A 12,572-nucleotide genomic window follows, 5' to 3' on the forward strand; every position below is an offset into this window, starting at 1 on the left:
AATTCTGACTTTTTTTCTCAGAATTCTGACTTTAATCTCAGAATTATTATATTTTTCTCAGAATTCTGACTTTAATCTCAGAATTCTGACTTTTTTCTCAGAATTCTGACTTTATCTTGTAATTCTGTCTTTTTTTCTCAGAATTCTGACTTTCATCTCGGAACTCTGACTTTAATCTCAGAATTCTGACTTTAATCTCAGAATTATTATATTTTTCTCAGAATTCTGACTTTAATCTCAGAATTCTGACTTTTTTCTCAGAATTCTGACTTTATCTTGTAATTCTGTCTTTTTTTCTCAGAATTCTGACTTCTTTTCTCAGAATTCTGACTTTCATCTCGGAACTCTGACTTTAATCTCAGAATTCTGACTTTTTTCCTCAGAATTCTGACTTTCATCTCAGAATTCTGGCTTAAATCTCAGAATTCTGACTTTTTTTCCCCTTAGAATTCTGACTTTAATTTCAGAAATAAATAAAAATTGAAAATCTTTCTTTTATTTTCCAGTGGCTCTAATCCTCTTCTGTAGGTTACAGTAATCCCTTTATTATTCACCTTTTTTACAGAATAATTTAAAACACATTCTTTTGCAAAAACAGGGGTTGATTTATGCATATAGTCATAGAAAATACATTCAGACCACCAGTGGAGGTGAAAGACCAATTTACCAGGGGGGGCAGGGTGGGGACTGTGTATTTCATGGTGGCAGGCTTGGACTGGTAATCTGTGATACTGGTCATTTGGCCCGTGGGCCGGTCATAATTTCAGCGTGCGAGTGCCGGTCCTCCTTAAATCATACCGGCCCCATCACTCATTCTCTGGCCGAAGCGCCTAACTGTGACAGTAAATAACCCAAGGAGCTCAAGAAGTAATACAATTTTTAACTACTTAAATGATGCATGCAGTATATATAGCCCTTCCTTGCCATGCGCATCCTTGTGACGGTTGGCATATGGTGTATTTTTCTATTTCTTGTAAAATCCTTTTTCTTCAAACTTTAAAAGCAACAATCCTTGCAACAATCTAAATTATAATAAAACTGAAATGCTTTCCATAAGCTAAACTATGATGTTTCTCGTAGAATTTATGAATTTATGTTCAAATATTTCCGCAAAAATATGCTGCGGTGCATGATGGGGTTTTGCATCTAAAGGCTAACATTCCCCTTCTTACGTGCATTGTTGCCAGGTTGGGATGTTTCCCAATCTGGCAGTTTAGGATGGCCGTCTATGGGTAAAAAGTTTTTTCTTTAGATTTATGGCTTAAGAGATCAATAGACTTTGGTTCTAATTGGGTGAGATTTCGTATACACAAGCGGTTTATGAAATTTTTTTGGGCTGGAAAACGTGAGTCAGATCCTTCCTCCCAGCAGCTGGCCACTGTTGGCCCTTGTCTAGAACCACCCATGCAGACTACACTTGTTTTCCTAAATTTATTTTTCTAAATGTTAATTAGGTAGGTAACCCATTATAAACACAAGCCTTTTGCAAAAACTTTATTTTCCCAAGACTGTTTTTAACACAAAATATTCTTATCTCCTTTTTAGTATAGTCAAAAGACCTGATCTTCCTTAGGTTTGCATATAGAGAAACATGTGTAAACTTGTTAGCCGGTGCAAAGCTGATTTTCATACCAGATGCAAAGTAATTTTCCTATGTAAATAGAACAGAACAATGGGAAAAAAACACATATTTATCAGTGTAGGATATGTAAATATAAATGCTTACTACCCTCAAACACATCCATTAACCTGGAACTGATGTGCAGTTTTTATGTCTATAGCACATTTGAAAATCAGGTACAGAATCCCACACTAAAAGGTCTGCACTCATTGCGGCCACGAAGGAGACATTGGTACAATGAGAGACAATACAGATAGAAGCTGTAAAAATGGGAACATAATTTGAGTGTTAGAAATCAAAATAGAATTGTATTAGTAGGGAAAGAGACATCTGTGGATGCATTTGAAGACATCACCACGCTACTGCATATAGCATGAGCAAAAAAAAATAAATAAATTATAAAATAACAGGAAGAGAATAGTTTTTTTGTGTGTGTCTTTGTTCTGTTACAATTTCCAGACCCCTGAAAGTTCTTAATTCATTTGATCAAACAGCTTTTCTAAGGTATAAAGTCCATGGGATCACAAAACCATTATTGTATTACAGTTTTTTTTGATTGCTTAAGCACATTTTTTGTAACTATTGGCTATTTTTGCAAAACTCTACACACAAATAAGAAAACCTTTCACCCAATTATCAAAACATTGTAGTTCTCTTGCAAAAGCGAAAACAGCTAGATTAACTCTGCACACCTTTGTAAAAATTGTGTTTTCGTATCAAACAGTAAACACAAACCATCATCTACTAAGCACACAATGTGCCAACTACACACTGATGGTATGAATACAAAACACATCTGGCTTTCTCTTTCTCTGTGTACAGATGTCAATTTGAGGTCAAACTTTTGTCATAGTGTCATGTAAACATACAAGGATCCAAATTTCAAGTATTGCTGTTTATTCACACTCATCAAAACCAAGAACATAAAATAGTAATTTCACAAAAAACAAAAAAACAATCAGCCTTCATCATGTCGTCTTTCTGGGTCCGGCCACAAAATTTTGTCCACATCGCATGCGATATCCTCCAGTCCAAGGCACCGGGAAAAATATCTTCTTGAATGCCGTATCCAGGCCTGACATGATGCCTGGTCAATATCTCCACATGCCTCCTCCATTGCCTGTAAAAGGGCTACCTGTTGATGAGGATGACAGTTGTACACTTTCCAGCGCCAGGCAGAGAAGAACTCCTCGATGGGATTTAAGAATGGAGAGTATGGAGGGAGGTTGAGTGCCATGAAGAATGGGTGGTCTGTAAACCAGTTGCGGACCAAAGCAGCCCTATGGAAACTAACTTTGTCCCATATGATGACATATCGGGTATGCTCTGGTCTCTGAACAGTGAGCATGTCATGTAAGGTGTCCAGGAATGCAAAAATGTGTGCAGTGTTGTATGGGTCTATGGTTGCATGATGGTGAACAACACCATTTTGGCTTATAGCTGCACACTTGGTTATGTTACCACCACGTTGTCCTGGGACATTGATGATAGAACGGTGTCCAATAATGTTCCTGCCACGTCTCCTGGTTTTACTGAGGTTAAATCCGGCTTCATCTACAAAAAGTAGCTCATGTCCCATGGCATCTGCTTCTAGTTCCATCACTCTCTGGACAAGACAAAACAAATGCATCACATCAGGCCCATGCGCAGCACTACAGTATGCACTTCCAAATTCAGAACCAACGACACTATAGCTTACCTGCACATAGTCATATCGCAGTTGCTTTACATGTTCTGTGTTTCTCTGGAAAGGAACTCTGTAAATTTGCTTCATTCTTATTCTGTGGCGTGCAAGTACATGACTTAGTGAAGAAATGCTTACACTGTGTATATTTTGAAAGATGGTGTCATTTTCAATTATGCGCTGCTGTATTTCGTGCAGTCTTATTGCATTATTGGCAATCACCATGTTCACTATATGGGTCTCTTGCTCTGGAGCACTATGACAAAAGTATGACCTCAAATTGACATCTGTACACAGAGAAAGGGAAAGCCAGATGTGGTTTGTATTCATACCATCAGTGTGTAGTTGGCACATTGTGTACTTAGTAGATGATGGTTTGTGTTTACTGTTTGATACGAAAACACAATTTTTACAAAGGTGTGAAGAGTTAATATAGCTGTGTTCACTTTTGCAAGAGAACTGCAATGTTTTGATAATTGGGTGAAAGGTTTTCTTATTTGTGTGTAGAGTTTTGCAAAAATAGCCAATAGTTACAAAAAATGTGCTTAAGCAATCAGAAAAAACTGTAATATGTGGTAAGAAGGCTTGATTCAAGATGAGCACCAGCAATGGGTAAAGAAAGAAGAGGAAGCAGCTTCTGTGTTATTTTCCAGTGTTGCTGGAGTGATTGAGTTCTGCAAAGCTGCTCAGCAACCCCTGAGAACCGTCAATTTGATCAAAACAGATTATGCTGCATAGTAAACCGCCTACTATTGACTCAGTAGGAGATGGTGGTGATCAATCAACGTCCTACAAACCTGCCATCTTATCCATGACACATGAAGGAGACTTTATAGCTTTTCCTTCCATATAAAGAATTTAAGACAGGTCAATGTTGACACAGTTTTTTTTTTCTATGTCTTATTTATATTGTTTTTGTGACTTTTTTCATCTAATATCATTTTCATTGTATGTCTAATTTTTTATTTCACATATAATAGAGGTTATATAAATAAATTATTTTTTTATTTATTTTTTTACTTATGCTGTATATCCAGTTGCTATATTTAACATAGCACATGTTGGCAATCAAAGTAATTTGCTGCCAAAGCTTTCAGTAGAAAATGGAAAAGCAAAATTTTTTAGAAGTCTGTGAGGGAATTTCTATTATTTATTTATTCTTTTGCTGTCTTGGCACTTGGCAAGTTAATGGATGACAACAGGGTTCTCTAGAGCAGTGGTTCCCAACCTTTTTTGACCTTTGTACCCCTATAGTCATTTTGTCTTACCATGAATTCCCCCCTCAGTCAAAAGTATGGACGACTGCCCAAAAGGGGAATGTACAATAACTTAGTATAAAATTTAAAATATTTTATTAAACCTTTTTAACTCGAGCATTTAACTCTTTGGCATGTTATGCTTTTTAACTCAAATAATAATAATAATAAAAAAAAAAACACAAATATGTTGCCTTAAAGTTAGTAAGGAATCAAAATAAAAGATAGATAAATCCGATAAAATCCGACTATAAATCTGCCTTTATAAAACTGGAGTTCGGCTGAGTAACTTCCCTATAATCACATTTAAACTTATGGGAATTGGGAACGAAATACTGAATAAAATTTATAGTCAGACTCACTCTATTTGTTTTACTTTGTTTTCAACATTCATGACACCTGAGCTGCTTTGATGAGCTCAAATATGGGAAAACAGCTGATTCCAGGCTGTTCTCTACACCCAGCCTGTTCTTCTGCTTGGTTTTGATGTGTGTCAAACCTGAAGCTGAAATTAAACATATATTAAAAAAATGTTTTGGTTGAAAAAGCTTGTTTTGTTTTGTAGTTGGGTCCTCATAAAGTGGAACAGATCCCAACACTATTTTATTTAATTACCTGAGAAATAAGATATTTTAATGTACCCCTTGCAATGTACTCGTGGATAACTAGGGGTACAAGTATCCCCTGTTGGGAATCACACTGCTCTAGAGAGTTTGTGAATCCTCAGGTAGTATGTTGCTCCATTAGGGCTCCCAGTTGTTGCCTCTCAGTTTTCTTCTCCTGAATCCTCCTCTGTAAACATGCAGGAGTTATCTATGTAACCATTAGCATTCATCCTTTGAGGCTCGGCCAAGTAGTGTTTTTTAAATCAATGGATTAGGACATTTTAAAATTTAGTGGCCTGATTTGGTATTTTAGTTAATTTTATTGATGATTCTTGTAGCCTTGATAAGCAATGTAAAGTTTGTTTAAACAATGATGTGAAACAGAATTGTGCCCTGTAATAGACTTAATATGAAGGCAAAAAAGTACGTAAACAGCTCTCAACTTTACCTCCACATCGCCATCATCACTCAAGTCTTTCAATATTCCTGACGCCTGTTTATCTTTATCCAACTAATGCACAGGGGGCAGATTAGCTGGAAATCAATATTGTATGTACTATTTGAATAAATTGTACTTGTAAGGATCTGAGTATTTTTTTTCCTCCTGTTTTTGGATACATGCTTATTAAGATACAAAGAGTCCAGGTTGCCAATGAACCACTAAGAAATGTTTGTTGGACAAGGTCTGCTTGCAGCCTCTAATAAGTGACCAGTGTGATGCATAATTTAAATCCTTTTTTACAGAGGTCATGATAGAGGATTCCTCTATTATAAGCTTTCACTGGATCTACAGCTGACTGCATCCAATGCAGTTTTATTTGTTAAGCACAAAAGCAACCACAGCTGACCAAAGCGCCATACAAAATAAATAAATAAAACATAAAAAAGTACAGATAAAAACAAAACAGCTAAAACATGGGGAAAAATAACATTCACACAATCAAATCAATAAAATTGGGTAAAAGATAGAAAATCAAATATAGCCCAATGTTATGCTACAGTAGGTGTTAAAAGCCAAAGAGAAAAGGTGGGTTTTGAAACCAGTCAGATAAGAAGTCTGTCTGATGTGCTGAGGCAGGTCATTCCAGAGCTTTGAAGCTGCAACATAGAAAGCGCGTTCCCCTCTGAAATAAAAAAAAATAACCAACCACCAGAAGAACTACACAGTTTATTAGTCATTTTCTTTGAATATATTATTTCCTCAGCAGGTTGTTAACCACATGTCAGGTCTCTGTTTCACTTACATAAATCTGTTTTCTATGGGTTTGCCCTGTGGACTGAAAACTTCAAGAAGATTAAAAGCTTAGACTGACTGTATTTTGTCTTTCTTGTTGCTATCAACAGATCCCTTAGAGGAAAAGCTAATCAACAATGAACCGATTTCACTGACAGCAGTTCTTTTAAAGCATACAGGAAGAAAGCTGTATGTCTCCCTGGTGAACTTAAAAGACGGACAATCTATCAGTTATCTCCTCTATCTTTACATATCTTTAGAAAGTAAAATGTCAAAAGAAATTACATTTAACTGATGTCATAAAAAAGGAGACTTTAGACTTAATGGTGTTGTTTTATAAGTCTTTAGTGTTTTAATCTTATAGCACTTTGCAACAGAGTGATGTTTCTTCAGGGAGCAAATGTTTTTGTGCTGGAACAAGATGAAAGAAAGTAGTACATTAACCTTTAGTTTTCCAAATAAGTTTAAAAGAACAAATTCTTATTTATACTAACAACCTGGTGGAAGTAGTGACACGATGGCCCATCAGGCAGAACACCTTACAATCAAGAAAACTGTTCAGATCATGAAAATTTATACTTTGATAGTTAATCATTTACATTACAATATGTTTTAAAAATACCATGAATACAAAAAAAAAATCTGTTTTAGTGCTGTTTGAAGCTTATTCCAGTATTTTTGCTGTAGTATAACGGAAAGCTAGCTCCGTCTTTTTATTTTATTTTGAAAATATTGAACATGGTAAGTCAAGTAGAGTGTGTAGCAAATAAACATAGAATAGACATAGACCTATTGGACATTTCTAAGTAATCACATACCAGTGGGGTTTCCTTCAATTTTGTCAGGATGAGCGATTCACATTAGAATATAGACAACAGTGATGTGCACAAAAAGAACAAAATTGGGACATAACATCAACTGTCTGTATTACGGGTTTAGGAGGTGATCTACACACACACACACACACACACACACACACACACACACACACACACACACACACACACACACACACACACACACACACAAACACACACACACACACATGACAAGACTTAATGTTGTCACGATAAAGCAATGGCTCAGTCTGAAACCAAAATTATTAGCAGAGAGAAGATTATTTTTGGAAAATTGATATTCAACTCAAATAGTAAATACATACATCACAGCACAAAGACTGACACCGTCAAGGTGTTCAGTGACATCTATATGAATACAGACTGTGGAAGAACAACAGTGCTGGTATTATTGGACCTCAGTGTCGCATTCAACACTGTTGATCACTTCATTTTTATAGGCTTTGAAAACTGGGTCAGCCTTTCTCATTCAAGGGACATGAAGGACAGGGACATTTTTGTGTTAGTAGGTTACTTTACATTATAGACCACAAAAATGACCTCTGGTGTTCCGCGTCGATCTATCTTAGAGCCCATCCAATTCAATATCTACATGTTCTTCTTTCTCAGTTTTTAATAAACAGCAATAGTTAATATAACCATGTGGTCGACACACAGCTGTACATTAAGGTGCAACAAGGTGACTATGAACCTAATCAAGTTCTGAATGAATGCATAGAATAACTTAATGCATGGATATGATGACATAAATTAAAACTGACGTAACCATTTTAGGAACAAAAGAAGAGTGTTGAAAAGATCGCACACATCTTTACTCGATACAGTCAGAAACCATCAATCAGGAATCTGTGTGTAATTATGGACTGAGACCTGAAAATCCAGTGGCACATGAAGACAGTAACAAAGTAAGGCTTTTATCACCTAAAGAAAATCTTCAGGATTAAAGGACTAATGTCTAAGCAGGATCTGAAAACAGCATTTTCAGAGGTCTGCCGAAAAAGTTGATCAAACAGCTGCAGTTGATCCAGAATACTGCTGCTTGAATCCTCACTAAAACTAAACACTGGCTTCCGATGTCTGAGAGAATATACCTTAAATTATTCTTTGATTTGTAGACTAACAAAAATATCTTAACACCAGAATACATTACAGACTTAGTGTTTTTAAAGCTCATATTTCGCAAGTCTACTAGCTCCTATCTCTACACTATCCAGAACTAGAAGCAAACATGTGGAAGCAGCTTTTGTTCTTCTGCTCCGCTAATCTTGAACAAATTCTCAGGAAACTGTAAAAATGCTAATATTTAACATTCTTGCATATCATTAACAGCAATTGTATTATTCATGGTTTATTAATCATCTTATCATTTTATTTTATTTTGTATTTATTTTATTTTTCATTATTCATATTTAATTAGCTCTATGCCACTGTAATGTATTTTTCTCAGTGCTTTTTCTGTGATGTTTCTTTTAAAACATCTTGCTGCCTTGCAGCAAGAAGGTTCAGGGTTCGATTCCTGGCTCGGGGTCTTTCTGCATGGAGTTTGCATGTTCTCCCTGAGCATGCGTGGGTTCTCTCCGGGTACTCTGGCTTCCTACCACAGTCCAAAAACATGACTGTTACGTTATTTGGCTTCTCTAAAAATTCTCCTTAGGTTTGAGTGTGTGAGTGAATGGTTGTTTGTCTCTTTGTTGCCCTGCGATGGACTGGCGACCTGTCCAGGGTGTATCTCGCCTCTCACTCATTGACAGCTGGAGATAGGCACCAGCACCCCTCGCAACCCCAATTGGGATAATGGATGGATGGATATAAATATATGAACTGTGAATTGTCCTAAATAAACATGGCGTCCATTTTTTTTTTTTTTTTTCTTTGATACAATGCAAAATGGGCCAATAATTTGTGTTAAAATTATCTCTGACAAAAAAGACCAGTTTCACTGGTATTTTAGCCATTTCAAAGGGCAGATTTATTAAATCTGTAATCAGCAAGCTATGATAAACCATGGAAAATAACTTTTTAGCAACTTTTTTAGGTATTGCTTTACTAATTTGTAATTTAACTGACTCATTTATTTATTCAACTGCTCCCAAGTCTTTTTTTTATTATTAAATTAATTGTTTTTTGTGCATTATATAATTTGCAACTTCCACCAATTCTTTAGAATTTATGAATATTGCATAAAGAAAAAAAGTGTATTCTGAAAATGTATTTATAGATAAAATAACAGTGGTAGTTAATATTTTGTGTTGAAGAAACGTGTCGGCTCAGCCTTTGCTCACTGTTTGAAAGAATTCCATTTAGTTTAGGAAATTTGATTCACAATCATCACTGCCTCTACAATGTTTGTCCAGAGGTTTGTCTGGCACTGACAGTCCACAGAGACCATCCCTTCTAGTGACTAATAGCTGCTTTTGAGCCAACTCTTTTCCTCAACACAACGGCCCCATTGTCTTCACTGCCTGGTTCCCATTTTGACACGTATTGTAAAAACAAATTTCACTCATGCTCTTTATGCTGTTTTGCAGGACCTGCAGCTTTCTGAGCCGTCACCAAGTGCAAACAAGTGTTCTAGAATAGAAACCATGTCATGCAGAAAGATGGTAGAAAGAACTCAGATTTGGAGAACTGTTGGAAAAATGAGAAGCACTCAAAAACACAGAGGAGTGAAGGTGCCCACTGGCCCTTATCAAAAACGACAGCAGTGTGGTTGGTGGGTTTTTGATAAGCGCCATGTTAGCAGTTACCGAGGGCGACAATAGAAAGGACGGGTACATGAGCAAAAGATTAAAACACTGTCAAATAAAGGAAGTCTAGCTGCAATATTTTGAGTGTGATAATTTAATAATTTGCAGGAATATTTTTAGTTTTTACAATTAAGTTATCGATTTTAGTGTCTCAATAAATAGTGAATAATGAGCAAAAAAATATGCTGTGGCTGTGCAATCAAAAGTAAATATTCTACCTATTTTTAATGCAATCGTTTACTATAGTCTTATAAACACTTTAGATACTTTCAAATAGAAAAGTTTAACTATTTTCTACCAAAAAGTTATTGTCTTCAACCATTTAAAAATCAAAAATGTGGTTCTTAGACTTTATCTATTAACAATTTAGCTCCCAGAGGATCCCGGTTTGCTATTCAAAGCTAAATTTCTTTCACTTTATTATTTTTGCATAGGAAAAAACAAATGGTGTAAAAGGGAAACATCGCCACCTACTGACCACAGTCTTAGACTCCTCTGCTCATTCATTCATCGTTTTCTGTTTAACACAACATATTTCTGCAGTTCCCTATACCATCTTTTCCTTCTATAATGTGCCTTTAATTTCCCTTGCAACATTTCTACACGTTGTGTTTTTTAGCACTGCGCTGTAGAGCCATTACCTGATTTCTTCTAGCACTTTTTAGCATCTGTTGTGATAAAGAATAAAGGCTGCAGGGAAGTTGTTTACAAGTAGGAGCAGCTGAGTATGGAGGAGGCACGGCTTTGCATTTTCAGAACAGATGGTTTATTCTTTAATGTCAAGGAAAAATCTCAGAAACACGCTATTAACTGAAGACTTTAATTTGCATTAATTACAGACATAAATTTACATATACTTATTAAGGTTGTGTTTGTCTCATTCTCATTGTTTCTACTGATATTGAGTTTATTTTCAGCACTTCAGTTGCTGAATGGGCTACAAACGCAACATGCCAAACCACTCACAGCAACGTCTGGAGATCAAGCCTCTCTGTCAAGCTTTTTATTTTCTATTACTCTTTTTACCACAAAAGATGATAACCTGAACAGATTGTGTGCAGCTTTCCCACTTACTCCTGAGTTAATAAAGAAACCGATGAATTGGTGAATTTCTCACAGAGCCCCAACCTTTGACCTCAGAAATCTGAAATGAGAGGTCCACAGGACGGTGAGGCAGACTGTGAACTATGGCTTCTGTGTGGAAAAAAAATGTAATTACCAGGACAGCAATGTTTGATCAATATAAAAAACTTAAATCACTTTGCATTAAGTGTTGAACAAGATTAAGAGAGGGTGAGCATTAGGAGAAACAAAACTAGCAGAACTGTCAATGTCTCCCTAAGACATTGACAAGAATATAACTCTCCAGCAGGTGAAATTAACGCTTGAGGACAAGGTCTATGACAGACATCTAACATTGCTGAATATCTGCCTTTTTGCCTGAGCCCAGTCTCATCAAAATAAAGACAATGGGAAAAATCATGTTCATGGTAGCTTTCTGCCTCCTGTTTAAGTTTATTTCTAGTTTCTTTGTTATTCTGTGTCTTTGTAGTCATTTTCTGTCAGTTATTGTATTTCTTGAGTCACTCTCTGCTGCCCCCTTGTGCCTGGTTTCTTTCTTCTTGGCTTCCTTCTAGTTAGTTCTATTCACCCTGCTCCATATCAGCTAACTAGCCCATTTTTTGTTCTGTTGACCATATATGAGCCAACTCTGCAGTTCGTCAATGCTGGTTTCTTGTTGTTTTGTTGCTTCCTTTTCTCTTTGCTCCCTAGGCAAGGCAAGGCAAATTTATTCATATAGCAAAATTCAGTACAAAGACAATGCAAAGTGCTTTACATGATTAAAATATAGGACAAAAAAAAAAAATAAAAAGGTTGAACTAATGATATTTCAGTTGAACTGTTTAACTAGAACAGTTGAAGGCAACCCTAAACAAATGTGTTTTTAGTCTGGATTTAAAGGAATTCAGGTTTTCCGCACTTTAACAGTTTTCTGGAAGTTTGTTCCAGATAAGTGGAGCATAGGAACTAAATGCTGCTTCTCCGTGTTTTAGGTATGCAGAGCAGGCTGGAGCCAGAAGACCTGAGTGGTCTGGAGGGTTGATACACTGAAAGCAAGTCTGTGATGTATTTAGGTGCTAAGCCATTCAGGGATTTATAGACTAACAGAAGTATTTTAAAGTCTATTCTCTGAGATACAGGGAGCCAGTGTAAGGACTTTAGAACTGGGGTGATGTGCTCTACTTTCTTAGTCTTATTGAAGACTAAGGTGTGTTGTGTTTTTTCGGTTTTCAGTATTTTTGTATTTTCCTGGATTTTTGCCTCAGTTGCCTGTGATTCCTAAATTAAATCAGCAAAACTCACCTCTACCTGCTCATCTCTGCATCTGGGTTCCCAAAACCTCCACCCAATCTCAAAAGTTCATGCTCTCTCTTTTGGTCTTTTTATACAATTATAGTGAGATGTAAGACTCTCAATAAATCCCTTTTTATTCTAAAAAGCATCCCGAAAACAAATCCAGCTTTACGATGTTTCTAAGGGTCTGTTGGTGCATTGAAATATCTGTAC

Source organism: Cyprinodon tularosa, unplaced genomic scaffold (genome assembly GCF_016077235.1).
Source record: "Cyprinodon tularosa strain WSP-4 unplaced genomic scaffold, ASM1607723v1 ctg211, whole genome shotgun sequence".
NCBI classification, from domain to species: domain Eukaryota; kingdom Metazoa; phylum Chordata; class Actinopteri; order Cyprinodontiformes; family Cyprinodontidae; genus Cyprinodon; species Cyprinodon tularosa.